Source organism: Vidua macroura, chromosome 4 (genome assembly GCF_024509145.1).
Source record: "Vidua macroura isolate BioBank_ID:100142 chromosome 4, ASM2450914v1, whole genome shotgun sequence".
NCBI lineage: Eukaryota > Metazoa > Chordata > Aves > Passeriformes > Viduidae > Vidua > Vidua macroura.
In genome coordinates, this window is record NC_071574.1 from 48,759,633 (window position 1) to 48,778,422 (window position 18,790).

An 18,790-nucleotide genomic window follows, 5' to 3' on the forward strand; every position below is an offset into this window, starting at 1 on the left:
TTGATGAGTCCTCGTGGTGCAGGTGCACCAATGGAAAGTCCATAGTTGTCTGCTATCTGACCAGCTCATGCATAGGTTTAATTGCAGTCCCAAAGGAAGCATGATGGAATGCAGTGAAGGTGAGGCCAGTGCTCTGTCCTCCCATTGTAGTGCTCCATAGCAGGGTCTTGTTGCAGCAAAGAGAATGACTTTCCATAGGCATTGTACCAAGAATTGTTTTCAAACTACCTAATCCAGGATTAGTGCCAGCAGTTAAGCCTGAAGGCATTATCTAACCTTCAAGGACCATTATTTTTTATAGTTTGCCATTTTGCATGAAAGCTTTTAAAATATTAAGAAATGTTGAGGAGATAAAATAACCTGCGTATCTGTTTAGCAGCCCTTTGTTGGTATCTCAGTGAATACCCCACTTACCATTCTTCCTCCCCAAAAATGGTTTAATTTAAAGAGCAAAAAGCTACAACACATCTGTTCTGTGGTGTAGTACCATAGGAAATAAAAGAAAATGAAATATGCAAAGCATCTAAGAAAATAATTACTTTAATTGAGAAATAATTGGAAGGAGAGAAATTGTTCAAGTAGAATACTTCAGGAAAATGAAGTATTATCACATTATTTTCATAGCAAATTACAGAACAAATCTTGTCAATTTGGCATATTATTTGTATGTTTGAATATTTTTAATGGATTTTAAAATTAAAATCTTAGAAAATGTTCATGTTTCTAATCCAAACTGCTTCCCAGTCTGGCTTACTTTTAAGGAATTGATCCTTATAATTTTCTTTTGCATTTCAGAAAATCTGACATAAAAGAACATGATTCATTGATACATTTGTTTTAAAAAGCAGTTCAGCAAAAAGCACAATAGACATATTTCTTGCCAAGCCAGAATATGGTAATTTCAGTAAAGTCTTAGATTAGGGTTAAAAATGTAGATTGCACAAAGCACATTGTATACACAAGCATGAAAATGAAGTTTCTTATTCAGAGGGGGCACCTATAATAAAAATGAGATGTCTTCCATGAGAGAGATCGCTGGTTCTTTAAGGATTACTTTTGAAGCAATCATTCTTAATATTTAGAAAAATAATAAGAAAACCCGTATAAGTTTTCCATCTCACCTGCTCAGGCAACTGTGTAATGCTCTTTAAAACATAAAAATATTTAACAGGCACCTGGATTTCAATAAATGTGTTGTGGGATAGGAGGATGTATTTTCATTTCATGGACTATTTCCCTCATTGTGAGTCAGAAACACAGTCTAGGTAATTGTCATTAGTTAGATAATTGGCGAGTAACTCAATCTGACACAGAAAGCATCAGAATGTGAATATCAGCACCTGTACTATTTGTGAATAATTTTAAATTAGTATATAAGTGTTTAGGAAATGTTATTGCTATTTTCAATAGGCAATATTTTGAAGGAACTCACATCCTAATGCAATCTCTGAATAAACAGACCCTTGACGTACTATCTTGCCCCAGGCAGATGATGGTGCAGATGTGCAGCTCCAACCTGGGCATGTTTCCCTCTGACAGAGGCATCCATAAGAAAGAAGAAATGCAGATTCTTTAAAATCAATGAAAAAATATTTTTTGTAAGTTTCTCTTCTTCTATACTGTTTTCTTCCCCAAAATATTAGTACTTAGATGTGCTTTTTATTTGGAAGCTATCTCACAGAGATTTTGGAAGGGGGGCTGTAGCTGATTTGATTTCTACTTAACAGGGATCTCGTGTTGCAGTTAAGTTTTAGAAAATCTTCCTCTACTTAAAGTGTCTCCCTTTTGTTCTTGCAGTCTTCTATCAGATTATAAGAGGCTATATAACAAAGGAGAGATTATGTAAGAATGTACCACTTCAACTAAAACGTATTTCATATTCATTCTTCAGTGCTATATATCCCTTTCATATAGTTATATTTCAATAGTCATATTTCATGGTCACCAAAGTAAATTCAGGGTTAGATTGTACCTCTCAAGGTGACTTTTTCAGGATAAAGGCAGTTGTTACTATGTTTCAGCTCTTTGTAATGCATGTACAAGGCAAGGAGGGTTTTATCAAAAGAAAATTTTTTTCGTTTTGTGCTTTTTTCTCATAGCAGAAAGTCAGACAAACAGAGAGCTATTGAACTTGTACTTTCTCAAAGCAAACTTGCTGAACAATTGAGGAAGAATACCTTTTTATAAAACCAGTTTGTTTAGATTCCATCTGGTTATGTTTGCTTTGGTTTTTCCTAACACATTTCATCCCATTGAATTTTTCCTTAGTTTAGTTGAAAATAGTTTTTCTTTAGGGTCAGGCTTTTCCAGTGCTTTTCCATTTTTTTTTACACCTTCAAACGTTTCTGAAAATAATTTGCTTAAATTCCATTAGTTTTGGGTATTGGGGGTTGTTTTCTATTAGATTTTGGTGTCGATTGTTTTCCTGACATGTTTCATTCTAGTGAATTCCTTCTTAGCTTAGTGAAATGAATTTTTCCTTGGATTCAATACATAACATCATATTTCTTTCTATAAAAGTATGAGAGCTTACAAGAGCATTTCTGAGTCTCCTATCTCCTCTCAAGCCCAAGGAAGATTAGATTCAATGCACCTCTTATTTCTGAGGCACAGAACTCTGGGGAAGAAACATTTTTATTTACAGAAACTTCTGCATGCGTCGGAGAGAAGTCAGGCAAAATACCAGGCAAACCTCAACTACATAATACCCTTTGCAGATGATTTGAAGGTATGAAGGCGTAAGCATTTATAATATATGTAAAGCCATAATCCTTTCCTTAGCTTTTCTGAATCATCAGAAATTCTGCCTGGTTCCTGAAGGCTGGCTCAGCCACTGGCTCAGAGGTTTTTGGAGCTGCAGATGGGTACAAACAGCACAGTGAGCCTCCTGCTCCTGCCGGGCAGCAAGGGCAGGGAGGGAATTGCCAGCTGCCAAGGAGTTTGCTGTTTCCTTTTTTTCCCTTACAAACTGACTTAAGACTGCACAGGACAGGATGCAGGTTAGTGCAACCCATCCTTTTGCAGCAGAAGAGAGGGCTTGAGTAAGATAAAATAGCAGCAATGAAAGTTATCTCAAAAACCCATGGTAGAGAATTACAGTGAGTTTGCTGGAGACAGTGGGAGAATTTATCAAGACATCAAGTAAAACATGCAGTTAACTCAAGCAGAGGATTCATATCATTAGATCCTTTTTTCCTACAGAAACCAAAATTTGCTCAGAAAGGGCCCAGAGACAATTCAAACCCTTATTAATTCCCAGAAAATCCCATGTTAGTACTCTATAATAAAAATTATGGAGTACATTTGTTATGTTAATAAGATAGCCAGGTGCTTTAGAAGCACTTTTGGGAATAAAACTCCCTCTAGATGCATCAGATGTAAGCAATCACTTTACCTGGTGTATTTTGGCAAAGTAGCTTGCTGTATTTTTTCCATTGAGAAGCAATTGAGATTGTTTAAGTATTGGAATAATGTAGGAGAAAATTAGAATTGTAACAAGTATTAAACAGCCCTAAAGGAGCTTCTTGGCTCAATAAACTCACAATATTTTTATAAGGCATGTTTAACTTAAATTTATTTAAGATATTTTCTACCTCTTCCAACTTGCATGGTGTTTTAAATTATTACTGAAATGTTGTGTGGGAGCATATATTAATTCTTATATATTGGACTGATCCCCAGGGAATTCTCTTAGAGCAGATCACGTTGTAGCTCTTGATAAAATACAGCTCAGAGTTTTACAATTTCCTTTCCTTCAGTATTTCCATTCCCAGTTCAGTTAGTATGAATTGCATGAAAAATAATTTTATCTTGTTTTCCCTTTACCTTGCTTCACAAGAATTCTTCCCACATATTTTGCATGCACAAAGAGCACATTTGTACTTTCTTGTCTGAGCAGGAAGAGTGAACTGGTCCCATCACTTCCTTCTCTAGAAATAATAGCAAAGAAGTCTCATTTCCTCAGATACCTTTTCTTAAGTTTGATTTTGAGATTTATGAAGCTTTTGCTAACCCAAGAGGCTCTTCCCTCCAACATTATAAACCACCTAGGAGCCTGCACTTGCCCTGCTGCTTGTACTGCAGCCATAGAAGAGTAATTGCAGGGGTATTGTGTCACACATAGAACCCCTCAGTTACTTGTATTACTAGTAAATTTACCTACACTACTTGCTTGAATTTTAGTTGTGTTTTCATTGTCATGAGCATTTTATGTTAATTGGCAAAAGAACATTTCTAGCTCATTGTCTGTGAACACTTAATTGTTTTGTTGGAATGTTAGGGCTGCTGCATAATATCCAGTCACCACAGCATCTTCAAGATGCTGTGTTTAAAGCCCAGCTGGTAACTTTGTAATTAATTTTAAATGAGCATGGTTTGTTTTCCATTAGAGAGGCCTTTACACAGCAACAGGTAGAGCTGGGAGATGACTAAGCATTAGCTAAGTTCAGTGCTGCCTACTGTAAACAGAAGGGAGCAAACCAGCCTTTTTTATCCCAGACACTTTCATTTAGTGTATGAAAACAGGCTTGAGACATATATTAATACCTAGGTAGTGACTTTGCTCTGCAAGAGTTGTCTTTTAAAATACTTGTTTGTCTACTATAGTATCCAAGAGTTATTTTTTTCCTAAAAGGACATTTCACACTTAGATGTCATTTCAGTCTTGAAGAACTACTACTTAAATCTGCTGGATGCATGATTCCTAAGGGATTTCAGGACAGTACATAAAGTCAGCTTTTATAGGTCTTGGATGCTTTATGACTAAGACAGTATTTTGAAGAGGAAAGAACATCTACAAATTAGATACAAGGGAAAATTTTAAAAATTATGCTTAGGCAATTCAGAATGGGGAAAGTAACAAGCAAACACATTAATAATTTGCAATATTTAATCACAAGCTACTGTGTTATTCCTTTTAAAATAATTTTTCCTGAAGATATTCTCCTTAAAAATTATTGATTTATGTTAGGATGCAGATTATTTAAGAACTCTGTAAAGGAATCAGACACATCAGGGAGATAAAAAACATGGATTCTCTGGAAAGGACTTTTGCAAGGGTTATGTATTCAAGGGGGGCTGCTATATATTATCAAAAGAAGTGTTGTGGTATACAAAGTAGTTTGTTGTCTTTTGATAACTCTGTCTTGGTCTCACTGGCCATGATTTTTATAAGGGATTTCAGAAGTTCTATTCATGAGTATTTATCATGAGTATTTATTTATAAATTATCACTAATTTATAAATACTTGTTTAAAAAAATACTTGTTTTATGTCATTTTATGTAGTATGTAGTACCTACTAGAGAAAAATTATAATTATACTCAAACAAATATCAAAGATTTAAGGAACATTTTTTCAGTGTGATTTCTTCACAGAAAAGTCTCAGAAATATACTTTTAGATAGAAGTCTTCTGCAGACAGAAGGAACTAGGACTTTCTGTGCAAAGGGAAGAGTTTGATCTCAGGTGCTTCACAAGAGCACTGGAAGAGGAACTGTGAGCGGAAAAGACAAACCCTCCAGTCAGACTTGCACCAAGATGGGATTACATATTCCTCTGCATTTGCAGCAGCTAGAGCATGCAGGCATTCCAAAGATGGACAGGAAGTCAAACAGCATCTGTATGAGTGAACTGAGGGTACAGATATTCTTTGTGTGTGACACAGGGTTTCTAACTCCTGTGATTTAGAAGAACCACTCAGTGCTGGCAGCTAGCTAGTGCTGTGGAGGCTTGTGTTCCTCCCTTGCTGCAGCTTGTGCCTTTACCCTGTGCTATCCCTGTTTGTTTCCAGAGCATCAGGGGTGTTAGCACAGCCTGTGGCAGAATTCCCACTATTTTCATTTTGATTGTCATGACATCAAAAGTGATGAAGCATACCTGCTCACTAGGCCTTCATATATGCACAGCCTTTCATTAAAAGAAAAACTGTCCTACTAATTTGTCTATCATTACATTGGATGAATATGTAAAGAGGAGTAAATAATACATGAGATATGCCACATAACTTTAAAGAGCAGTGCATTCAAATTACAGTTAAGGGTAAGGTAGCAGACCAAATGCTCCGTGCAGTGTGTCTGGATGAATGAAACACACACCTCATGCAAATTCAGGAATTTATTGTTAGTCCAATTAAAGTATTACAAATCTAACCAAAATTTCTATTACCAATCTAGGAACAGACAGTTGAAATTAGCCAATTGCAACAATTTCTCATTTAAAATACAGCTGTTGAACACAGATTTCCTAGCCTCTTTTACACACACCTCTATTAGTCTGGGTCAGTATATAGATGGAGTTACTGTTAAGAAGAATATAATGGAGGAATGTGGCTGTACTCTGGATCCAGCATCTGAAGTGCTTCACTGACAGGAAAATGGTGGTTAGAGTAGGACTTCTTCCTCATTATTTCTGGTTTCACTTGGTGTTATATTTATGTGTTTCTAACTAACTTACTTGCGCTTTCTTCAATGGTCTGCAAATTCTGTGTTATCATTGGGGTATAGTGTGTTTTCCATTACTTAGATACTGTTTTCCATACTTAGATACTTTTGCTGCCTTTGTTTCCTCTACATCCAGTACTACCCTGGTCTGCAGCCCTAAGAGTTCTGATGCCTTCCTGCTCTTTCACTTTTAAGGCCCATTCTGCATCTTGTGCTTGAATTTTTGGAGAGCACTGCTTTTCTTCAAAAGCCTGGAGCTGTTCTTTCCCAGTAATGTAGCATTATATTACACAATCCAGTGAAGCACACAGCCTCATTCAAGAGTAACTCAAGGGTTCATGCCACAAAGAGGAATGCTCTATGGGCACATCTATTTGTTTACTGATATGTTTTGGTAACTACTTGTTATTAAAACCTATTACTTATGGCAGTATCATTGTTATGGAAATTGCTTTATCAGAGGAGGGATTTCAGTCACTAGAAATGGACTAGCAATTTAAAAAAGTTTACAGTGTGTTACTTTTGGTGTTTATAACTTGTCAGTATGAGTTAGTAGCTTCTGGAGCTGAAAGCAGGTTTGAACAGCTGAACTCAAATCCTTAGTGCACTTTGCACACTGTCAAAACTGTGTAGGATTAACTGTGGAGTAATTCTGTTTGAGTGCATTGCATGTGAAAAATTCATTGGTAGGTAGGACTGGGATGCTGTTTCTAACCCAATGATTGCAGCTTGTTGTTATTATAACCATGATTTAAGTCTAGAGACAAAGTTAACAGTTGTTTCAATCCATTTATGTTTTGCATAGGTATTTACACCACCTTAAGCAGGTTGGCAACAGAATGAGGGCAGACCAACATGCTGATTACCAAGCCCTCTCCCATTCAGGATCAGACATTTTGACAGTCAAATATTTAAAATATTATTTTGAATTCCTTAGTGAAATCTGTGGACTGGCTACATTAGAATAAATACCTATAAAAATAAAATTCTGGAAGGGAGTAAAACTTCTTGCAGAAAAGAAAGAGAACTGGGAAAAAAGCTTCCAAAAGCTGCATTGGTGGAAGGTCTTCAAGGTAATGGAGTTTGAGCTGATTTTTCAAAAGGGTATTTGAATAAATCTGGCACGGAGTTCAAAAGGATTTAATTAAAGATCTAAAGGAATTAAAAGGTACTAAAACTTATAGCAATTGATGGAAAAATAGTGTCATCAAGACCTGGGGGCAGAACACTCCCTTGGTATTCCGAGAAATTACCTCCAAAAAATCAACCCTTCTTGAGACCTTCAGGTACCAATCATCATTTCTCTTAGACCAGCAACCAAATATTCAGGGAGCTATTCAAACCTAAAATTCTGATTGAGAACCACATTGCAAATTGATCATTAAACCAACATACCTCATCTCCTACCTCCTGCAGTTCTTTGTTGAACAAGTACTAAGTGCTCTTTGCTTTCAACTTGTCTGTTTGACAAATGCAACCATGGTAAATCCAAAGCAACTGCACTTAACCTCTGCTTTGCTTGGAATTTTTCACAATTTTTTCCAGACTTGCTGAAGACATGGTGTACTTATAAAACCTGGTGTAGTTATAAACTACCAGGGTGAAGTAGGTAAAGTATTCTATGAGCAGCTGGCTGACGTTTCATGATTGATAGCCCTTGTTCTTGTGGGAGACTTTAACATGCTGGATGTCTTCTGGAAACTCAACACAGAGGAGAGGATGCAGCCTAGGAGGTTCCTGCAGTGTGTGGAAGGTAATTTCCTGAAACAGCTGGTAAGCGAACCTATTGCGGAGGGATCCCATTAGACCTCCTGTTCAGAAGAAGAGAAGGGCTGGTGGGAGATGTGGTGGTTGGGGGCTGTACTGGACACAGTGACCATGAAATGAGAGAGTTCTCAATTCCTGTTGAAGTAAGAAAAGTGGTCAGCAAAACCTCTGCACTGGACTTCCACAGGGTGGTCATTGGTGCGTTCAGGACTCTGGTTCAGAGAGTCCCTTGGGAAACAGACCTTAACAACAAAGAGATCCAGGAAGGTGGCACATACTTTCTAAAGTAAATCTTAAAGGTGCAGGAGCCGGCTGTCCCTATGTGCCGAAACACAAATCATCATGGAAGAAGACTGGCCTGGTTGAACAGAGGGAAGTTGCTGTAACTCAAGGGAAAAAAAGAGAATTTACAACCTTTGGAAGAAGGGGCAGGCAACCCAGGAAGAGTACAAGGATGTTGCTAGGTCATGCAGAGAGAAAATTAGAAAAGTGAAAGCTCAACTCGAACTCAATCTGGCTAGAGCTGTGAAAGATAATAAAAAATGGTTTTATGAATATATTAATGACAAAAGAAGAGAAAAGGAATATCTACATCTTTTTATAGGATGTGGAGGGCAACGTTGTCACCAAGGATGAGGAAAAGGCATGAGGTACTTAGGTACTCCACACTTATCACCAAGGATGAGGTCCTTAATGCCTCCTTTACCTCAGTCTTTAACAGAAAGGCCAGCTATCCTCAGGACAGCCACACTTCTCAGTTGGTACACCAGGACAAGAATCTTCTGCAACCCAGGAGGAAGTAGTTAGTGACCTGTTCTACTCAGACACAAATCTATGGGGCTGCATGGAATTCACCTGTGGGTACTGAGGGCACTGGCAATATAATTTTCTCCCACTCTATAGGAAAATTACTGTTAAAAGCCACCACCACAATTTACAATGTGAGAGTAGGGCTTATGTGTATAGTAGTTACTTTACTTTTTCAAACCCATTCATTTCAGAAACACTCCAGCAATGCAGTCATGACTCTGTACTTACAGCTGAGAGAACAGGACCACTGCAACAGAGTGCTAAGGCATATGTGTTGATAAAGTATTGTGGTAGCTGGAAAAATTTACAATAATACATCCATTTAATTTTAGATTAGCACTTGGTTGCTGAAACAATTTAGCCTGTTCCTAGGAGCATCTTTCAATTTGTAGACATTGATATCACAGAGGTCAAGTTGTGCTGGCATGAAGATAATCCATAACTTGGATTTAAGCACTTTGCTTTCCAAACACACATACCAGTAAATCATACAGATGACTTTTAAAAATGTTACTTTTTTTCCCCCTAGGTACAGATTAAAAGAACAAGATTGTTTCAGTATAGTGATTTTTTTTTACCAGACTCCTTCTCCAAGGAAAATTTGACATTATAGCAGGGAGCATTCTTACAGGATAAAAGCCTAATGTGCTGCCTTGAAACACCTCTAAACAAAAACAAAAACAAAAACAAAAAAAAACGAAAACAAAAGCCATTAACAAATGTAAGGTAAGATGATATTAAGTACATCTAATAACACATCCTGCCATTTTATGTTATCCAAACTCTATTTAGATGCAATTTAATCTTTGGATTTATTTTCAATACATTCTTAATCATCAATGTCTTGAAAAGAATTATTAACTCATCTGTCCTCAACAGATGCAGTGTGTAAGGTCACAAGTTGTCACAAGTCTTGAAGAGTTGTATACTTGTGAATAGGAAGCTTATTTTGAGTCCAAACAAGAAATAGGTGCTCCTGGCTAACACATTCACGTAAGGTTCCAGCCAGAATACTTGCTGCTAGCAAAAGTCTTCATCATCCTGAAAATGCAAGTTGCTTTCCTTCTTAAAGACAGTTAGTATTTACTCAGCATGACAGAATTGTTCTGAGATACCAAATTTGACTGGGGACTACACCCCTGCTATTGAAGAGTATTTTGCATTTGCTGTAGGCTCTGGCAATCCCTGGTTTTTGTACAGCTATGATTCACTTTATCTGGGCTTACACACAGACTACTGCTTGGCACAATATGACTGTGACCCAAAGCCAAGAGGTAGCAGGAATATGTCTTTTCCATTGGTGCAACATTCATGCCTTGGTTCTGGCCAGGATGGGGTTAATTTTTTGCAGTAGCTAGGAGAGAGTATGGCCAGGGCTCTGATGTATTTGATCCCACATCACCTTGCTGCCCCAGGGGAAGGGGATCCTCTATTTGAGTAAACAGTGTGGCCAATGGAGTGGTCTGGTATTTGTTTATTGTTGGGAGCTTTCCATGCAAATTGTTTATTTTTCTTACACCTTTTGTTATTGTTATTGCTATTGTTATTGTTGCTGTTACTGTTTGCCTTCTCATTGCTCTTTCCAGTAAATTGTTCTTATCTCAACCCATGATGGGGGTGGGAAGGGAAGCAGTATGTGGATTCAGTGAGAATGCTGGGTTAGAGAATACCATTCCTAAGCAACAATCATTTATTACAAGGGGCAGATCCCATTTTGTTGTAAACCCAGTGTGTGGAGCTACAACAAAGATGAGTCTCCCATTCTTGCTACAATTTCCCAAGAGAGCATAGTTGGACTTCAGGTTATGCTCACAACCAGGCTATAAATGTCAAAACCTGGAGGCAGGACTTTATCAGATGACAACGTAATAATCTGCTGGAAGCAATTTGTGGAACTAGCAAAGCCAAGCAAGGTTCAGGATTGACATAGGCTCTGCAGAACAACAACGCTGAAAACAGTGACTGCCTTTATATCTTACTTTCTTTTTTTGGTTTTTTTTCATAGGATTTTCCATTCAAACCCTACAATTTTGACTAAGTGGACTTTGTGCAACTAGCTCACAAATTTAATGAGGTTGTTTAAGAAATTATACAAAGTCTTTGATACTACAGTGGCTACTTTGAGAAATATCTGGGGTGAAAAAGATTTAAGATGGAAAAATAGAAGTAGGGATATAGTCCTCTGATAATAATCTTTTCATAGTAGAAACAGTGTGATGCAGGAAGGAAAAGCTGCAAATTCTGCTGTAAATAGGCATCCAGATTCTTGTATTCATCTGGAAGGAAATAGGAACTGTCATAGAATATTATGAGTTGGAAGGGACCCACAAGGATCATCGAGTCCAGCTGGCCCTACAGAGGGCATCCCCAAAAGTTACACCCTGTGCCTGAGAGCATTCACTCACCAAACGCTTCTTGAACTCTGTCAGGCTGGTGTTGTAACCACTTCCCTGGGGAGCCCGTTCCAGAGCCCAGCCAGCCTCTGGGTGAAGAACCTTTTCCTTTTATCTAAGTTAATTCTCCCCTGACTCAGCTTCAGGCCATTCCCTTGGGTCCTGTCACTGGTCACCACAGAGAAGAGATCGGTGCCTGCCCTTCCTCTTCCCCTTGTGAGGAAGCTGTAGATTGCAATGAGGTTTCCCCTTCTCTTCTGCAGGCTGAACAGACCAAGTGACCTCAGCCACTTGTCATACAGATTCCCCTCCAGACCTTTCATCAACCTCATGGCCACGTTTTGATGCTCTCTAACAGCTTTATGTCTTTTTTACATTGTGGTGCCCAACACTGCATGCTATGATAAAGATATATGGAGGATAGATAATGGAAATTCCTCAGCTCTGGGACACTGGCAAACTGCACAAATGGCAGCTTCTGCTTGACACCTGTCATAAGCCTGTGGCACACTGAGACTGGCAGCTATTAACATACTACAGCCTTTGCAATATTTCCTAAAAGGTAAAGGTGAGTCTCTGAGTGGACAACATTTTTCCAGGAGCTAATGAGAATTTAGCGGAAAAAAAAAAGATTAGTACTTTAGAATAAATAAAGAAGATATGAAACAAAATAGATGAGAAAATTAAATTACATTTTATTTTAATAAATCAGACTAAATAAAGCTGTTTTACATGGCTAATACAGTGTGATCACTGAGGTGAATCTTCAAAAAACTTGCAGTGCTTTTAACAGCTATTAGGGAAATCAAAGACTGACATACAGGATATCATTTGCAACATAGCTGAAGCAGAGGATAAGTATCACCAATCTTGTCAGTGGTATTATTTTAGGAGATACTTTCAAGAGAATGGTTGATTTACTCCAGAGAAGGATCATTCTTAAGAATAGTCATCAATGATGCAAATCAAAGCAGCTATTTCATCAGTCTCCAGTCAAAAGGGTGAATTGGTATTGATAATCATAACTGAAAATGGCCTTCCTGAGAGCTATGAAAAAAACCACAGGATAATGTGTCCACTTTCAAAAATACTTGATTTCATTGTTATTCACTAGAATTATCTCTGCACAGCAACATTTTTTTTTGTCCTGCTAGAATGATGAATGTTCCTTATATACTAATGCTAGAATATGCAAGTCAGTGATTAAAGACAACCACAGAAAAAAGAGTGTCTAGGAGCAACAGACCGAAGACTAAGGGTCTTCTAGCCCTATTTTCTGGTATTTTTTGAGAGGGAAAATTATTCTTTTCTGGGATATGTTTAAAAAATATAAAAATCAAAGCACTTTCATCATACTGATGACACAATGAAGTAGTTTTGAAAACCTACCATGAAATATGTATTTAAAATATTGGCAGACTTCTGCATTATGACACAGTGAAAGATACATATGTTCTTTAACCTCCATGCTATCCCAATGTTTGATATTATCCACAAGTGATTTTTGATAATCAACAGTATTTACCTTACACAATCTAACGAGGACCTGTCATAATAGATCACTTTTCTCTCAATAATTAAACTAGAGAGGAATGCTGGTTTTACATGATGTATTCTAACACAATCCTACAAAAGTAAATAAATCTATTGACCTGACAGCTGAGTTTACACCAAGGTATATTGTAGGGCAGTTCTATCTGATGATATAGTGAATATTCAATAATAATTAAAATAATTTGAAGCTCAGCTAGATCTCTGCTTATTTCTCTTGTAAGCACAGGAGATATTTATGACTGTGATGTATTTAATTGGGTTATTAAACATTTGCTTCATAAAGTGTAGTATAGTAACCAATAACTGGAAGGTGGAAAAGGAATCTTAAGAAAAATGGTGATGCAAAAGGATAAATTTAGTGAAACTTTAGAGAATGTAAAAGGAAGTAAAATACAATCTAATATACCCAAAAGCAATCTCTAAATATATGAGACTTTTGTTACAATTGAGAGACCTAGAGGTCAATTAATAGCAATTGTAGAAGTTCAGCAAGTGACATAATATATTGCAGGCAGAGTGTTAATGTTCTGGACAGAATTATTTTACTCTTCCTTTAGATTTGCTAGTGGATACTGTTACCAAGAGTTTAAATTGTCATTCTGGAGAAAATGTTTTCCAATTATGAGACAGACCAGCCTTCTGAAGAGACCTTTTTATCTCTTGTGCTTTGCAGATTAAAAAACTTCTTATACTCTAAGGAGGATTACTCAGGATAGAGTCTACTGAAAAGCCACTTTCAACTTTTGACAAAGGCTGGACCAAGTATCAACTGAATCTTTTTGAAACTGGAAAGAGTACAGACCACAGTCTTTGCCTGCCCCATTATTTTTCATTTTCACATGTCTTTGTCTGCCTGATCTGGCTGGAACAGTAAGTGCTCACAGTAGTCAGGTAGAACAGCTGCCCTGTTAGCCTCTAACAAAATAAGACCAGACAGATAATCAAATAGTATTCTCCCGAGAGCATTCTATAAGCCGTGAAATTATTCTTATTCTTAACCATTTGAAGGGAATTTTTGTCTTAACTGGAGACAAGAGAAATCAGCAAAAAGAAAAGATTTCTTTGCTATGGGATTTCAAAGTATGGGTGAACATACATCAAACACACGCTGGCATGCTGTTTTGCCATGATTCATGGCAAAATAATTCACTGTGGCTTTGGCTACATTGGCAAATACTGGAGTGAAATAGAAGCAGATCTTCAGAGACAATCCACTGGTACTGAGAACCCAGCAGCCACAGTGAGTGTGGTTTGGAGGGGATTTACTTTAGACTAGCACCAATCTAGTTCCATAGACAGAAGACCTATTAGTGCTGGAGCACAGTACATTCCAGCAGTCCTGGAAAGCACATTCAGAAAGATGCTGCAATCCCCTTCATGTACCTCATGGCCCCCTTTCAAATTGACCTCTCCTCATTAGCATCACAGTGCAAATATAAACCATGTACTCCTTGCATATTTGTGCCACTGGGGTTCCCTGGGTGGAACTGTGTCACTTCCTTGACAGGCAAAAAGAGAGCACAGACTGGAGAAGAGTTTGAACAGTGCTCCTGCACATGACTTTGGGATTATCCAGGCTGGATTTAACTTTCTAAATGAACTAGAGTGCACCTTGGTGTACAAGTCCCCTGTAAGACTCCTTGCCTTGTCTGCAGCATATGTGTGCCTCACACTTGGAAGTACCCCTCTTCCCACTGGTCACCATATTCCCTATCAAAGTCAGCTGCCTTCAAGGATGTGTCTTGACAGATGGCAAATCCAGGCTCCTGAGAAATCCAGGGTCCTAGTCTCTGTTTACTGGGAAATTGTTTGATAGATGAGGGAGAAGCAAAGTTAAAACTGTGCTCTTAGGGTGAAGAAGAGTTAAGGATTGTGGACTTCTGCCTTGTAAGACAGGAAAGATCAAAAAGTATTTATTTGCTGTTTGCTGGCTTGCATTGAAAATACTTGAAGGTCTAGTGAAAGGCAATGACAATAGTAATAGACCAAGGGAATGTTTGTAGTTTGAAGTTATCTTTCTGTACCTAAGCACTCCAGCCTAGTTACCACAGGTCCGTTTACACTTCAATTTTTTTTTCATTTCATCTTAAGTGGAGAGGAAGTGTAACATGCTAAATGTAAAGGAATATTATCTTATATGCTGCAACACTTCCCCTTCCCCTGGATGCAAAGATAGGTGCTGTCTTCTTTCTTCATCAGCTTTTCTCTACTTGAAATTACTTCCCTTGCTTAATTTTTAAGTGCAACTGAAGATGTGTGCGTGTTAGTAATCATTTTAATTAGTAATGTGAGTGAGCAGTTAAATCAATGTATCAGATATGAAATCCTAATTAAAATAGTATTTAGTTATGAAAAGTGAGAATTTTATAATTTATTTTCTATTAAGATGTTGACTGTTTCACTGAAAGCAATTATTTTGTGGTTCAAAACACAATATACAAGCTGCACTGAAGTTACATTTCGGCATCTTTCTCTTCTCCTCCTGTGGATATCCACCACCAAGTTTAAAGGCCTCTTTTAAAAAGGTCAGTACCAAACTGTTTTCATTAGTTGTCTTTATTTTTGAGATGTTTTTTACATTTATTGTAGCACTAGGCTACTATGCTGTTTAAGATAACTTTTTAAATTTATGTTGGAGTAAACATTCAGGTAGGATTAACGATGATGATGCATATTTAAAACCACATTTTCTGAACTTCCCTAAGAAGAATGGAACTGTTTTCATTTGGGTTGCAGGTTTTAAATACCATGCATGTGACTCTGTTCTTATGTTTGTGCTTACACAAATGACATGTGTGTGCTTTTTGAAATTGTCCCTGCCCATGACAGGGAGATTGGACTAGATTACCTTTAAAGGTCTCTTCCAACCTAAAGTATTCTCTGATTCTAGAAATCGAAGGTGTGAGGTGCACACAGGAAATTGTTTCATGAATACACAGTTAAGGTCTACATATGCAATTTCATCAAAATATTTTTATGTAAACCTACCCTTTTGAAGACACGAGTGCTCCTTGAGCCCTTGCTGTTCTATGTGCTTTTTTTTTTTTTTAGTGAAGGACAGAACACCATAATAATTTGTTCTTCCATCTCCACATGCTTGATAACTTTGCTCTCAGCAGGGTAAGTGCTCCTCACAGAATCACATGGGAGCAATTAACTTCCCTCAAGCACAGTGAATGAAGATAGGCCATCCACCAAGTCTAGGTTTTCAAAGCTCTTATGCACTCAAAATGGTATGCCGGCATACAAATCTGGCATCAATTCTCATATGCTCCTGTCAGGGAAGTAGCTATATCCAAGAGAAATGCAGCAGATGTGGGATGTCAGCTATGTAAAATTACATGGGAGTGTTTTTAAGTTCCTCTCTGGTCCTGAGCAATTGAATTGTGAAGAATCAAAATGCCCTTCAATACTAAGTGTGAAGCCTCCCAGGTGAAAAATACAGTGATATTTGCTGTTTATATAATAACGTGGCAGATTTTTTTCCTCCTCCTTCTATTTGGACTTCAGCTTTAATAATGACAATTCTTTCTCATGTCCTTTTAGATGAATCACAAATTGTAGGTACCTTGTGGTTGAATAGGTGGCTTCCAGACTGGAAATCAAGAGCTTGTGCTAAGTGCATTTGCTCCTTTTATAGTGCATGAGGTTAGGTGCATTACTATGGAATCCAAATAAATAATTACACTATTAAGAAATTAGGGAACTGGTGATCTAGCCTGGCTGTGTTTTAGAGGTCCTTATTATCCTATCTTGCACTCCTTAAATCTGAAGAGTAGAGGAAGTGTTCCAGTGAGCTTGGGCAGAGTTTAGGTGCTGAGCTGCTCAAATTAGTGCTCCTCCTGTTTGTATGGGTATTCTTCTACAGTCCTGGAGAAATTTCAGTTAATTCTGAATATGTGTCTTCTCTGGATTTTCCACTACTAGGCAGCAGCAGAGCTGACAGCTCAGATGTGATTTTACATTTAGGGACTTACAATCTTTACCAAATTCAACCCATGAAGTATTTTTCTTTTTCCATTTGTCAGCACATTATCACTTCCCATTTTAAAACTGATATTCTACACTGTGATGATTTAACAATATATTCACATTTTTTTCTATAGACTTCATCAAACTGAAACTTTCATCTGCAACTTTTTGTATTTCTTCTCTTTGAAACCATTAGTTCTACCATTAGTAGTCTCAAGCAGTTTCTGAAAGACGGCCTTACCTTCCTATTGACCCCAAAACTATGCATCTTCTTTAACAAATTGCTGATAGACCTAAAATGGTTTTGAAAGACAGTGAATGATGAAGCTCTGTTCTTCTACTGATAGACTCATTAAATATGACTGAAGAAGATAGAGACATGGTTTTCCATTGCAGAAGCCATTCTGGTTTGTTCTTCCTTAGTAACAGTAGTGATGTGAATCCTACAGTTTTGCTTAACTTTGGTTAATTTGATGTTTCTGAAATGATACCTGGCAGGTCTGAAGTGACATGATTAACTTGTTTCTTCACCTTGGTAGACTTTTTTTTTAAAGATGGCCTTCTTACTTCCAGCATCAGAAGGTGTTTTTAACTGAGAATTTAAATACTGTTGTTAGGTTAGCTGTGCCACTACCAAGCAGAGGAGAAATATCTGCAGGCCTTAGTAACTAACTCACTGTCTTTTAGTGTATTGTCCTGTATAAAGTCTCCTTCTTTTGACACCCGACTAGGTGATTTCCCCAGCTTTTCTTTGAACTCTTTTCTATTGTGCAGCTTTAAAATTAATTTATTGATTCTTTTCTTTTCCTTAGGAATACAGACAATCTGAGTTGATTTCTTTCCCTTCATGTTTTCTTCTGATGGTGATTTTTTTTCTATTTTCTGTTCCCTGTTAGCTTTTCAAAACTTTTATATCTATTTCTTATCTAGTATTTTACTTAATTATGGAATAATTTCTTCTCTAGTTTTTAGAGGGATGGATTTCTATTGTTTACATGCAAGTACAAGAAAAATTCAGATTTAGGACTACCTGAAACCAGCTTGTCCAGATGTCATCCTTAGTTTTGTATCATTTGAGAAATATCATTGGCACTGCTTTTATTTTAATTTTTTTTAACACTACCTCTAGTAGAGGTAGAACTTAGTGTTCTCAACCCTGAAATCAAATGAAAAATTCCATTTTCGCACTATTCATGCTACATGTTATTTTAGGTGTAATCTTCCACCTCTTTCACTGTTAGTAATCTGCTGGATCTACACAGCAGTGAAATTAAGTTTTTAAGTAGATGCTCCAAACTGCTCATGTAGAAAGAAGATGTCTTGCAAACCTGTAAGCATGTTTAAACTTCTTATATCAAATTTTTGCAGTAGTTACTTTAACTGCGTATCTTTCTCACAGGGTGGAATTTTATAGACTGGTAAAGAGCTTTAATGATTCCACAAACATCAGAATGCAAAGACATAAGCATTCATTGTGTATTTTGCAAAATGCCATCAATTTAACAGATAAATTTATAATAAACCTAAGGACCATGGCCATTTTCAGGGCAGAGGAACTTCCCAGAGAGAAAGAGATTTGGGGGTGGGCTGTGCTCATTGTCTTGCTGAGAGGGACAGCAATCCTGCTTTTTGGAGCTAGTGCCACCAGCTGCAGTAGAGGAGCTGCTTCTGCACTTACTCTGTAATAAATGCATACGCTCTGAGCTCATGCCTTTGCCATCATGCTAGGTGCTGCCTGCTATGTTAATCCACCAGTAAAGAGACCTCAGGTCATGCAATAATATGTGCCTTTACCATCTGCCAGTACCCCCAGGACTGGCTACTAATTTTCAAGTTGTTGAATTTTCATTTAATG